Source organism: Ascaphus truei, chromosome 2 (assembly GCF_040206685.1).
Source record: "Ascaphus truei isolate aAscTru1 chromosome 2, aAscTru1.hap1, whole genome shotgun sequence".
NCBI lineage: Eukaryota > Metazoa > Chordata > Amphibia > Anura > Ascaphidae > Ascaphus > Ascaphus truei.
Window position 1 is genome coordinate 59,845,834 of NC_134484.1, and position 544 is coordinate 59,846,377.

General features: G+C 51.7%; 1 protein-coding gene across 4 annotated transcripts in view; it reads right to left on the minus strand.

The window, feature by feature from the left end:
- ZFPM2 (zinc finger protein, FOG family member 2) overlaps positions 1-219 on the minus strand; it is a 400,907-nt gene extending 400,688 nt beyond the window's left edge. For 3 of the 4 annotated variants that reach the window (XM_075582491.1, XM_075582490.1, XM_075582489.1), the window contains exon 1: positions 1-218. This exon is cut by the window's left edge and continues 163 nt beyond it. The gene's annotated coding sequence lies outside the window, so the exon portion shown is untranslated. The other variant, XM_075582494.1, reaches the window with a different exon arrangement.
- Positions 220-544: the final 325 nt, after the last annotated feature.

Genomic DNA, 544 nt, shown 5'->3' on the forward strand with positions numbered 1-544 from the left:
AAAACCCATTGAGTGAGAAAGAGGGGGAGAGGAGTGAATGGATGAGGGAGTGCAGAAGGAGAGCAGGGGCAGAGAGTGAGAGGGTGGGAGGGGAAGTCCTCTCCTGGAGTTCCAGGGTTGATGATGATGATGATGATGCTACTGCTGCTGCTGCTGCCGCTGTTGTCTCCCTCCAGTGCTGAGATTCACTCTCACTGACTGATTGCTGAAGGGGGGGAGGAAAGTGGGAGGAGGCGCAGGAGGCACTTTTATCCAGTTGGAGGGGAGGGAGATAAGGAATGAGCGGGGAGGGAAAGCCCTTGCAAACTGTCACAGGTCCTTGCAAAAAGACTGTGTGAGGATAGTAGCCTGCATCCTGACACTTATGTATCACGGCAAAAGTGGAGGAAATCTGTGGGGGAGGAGGGGGGTAACTGCACGGTATGTGTCAAAGTAAATAAGTCCCACTGAAATCAATAGGATGTTTTACCTTGATACATGCTGGTGCAGTTATTTTGCCCCAGAAATGCTCCACTTTTGCCTTGATACATCAGCCCCTCTGTGG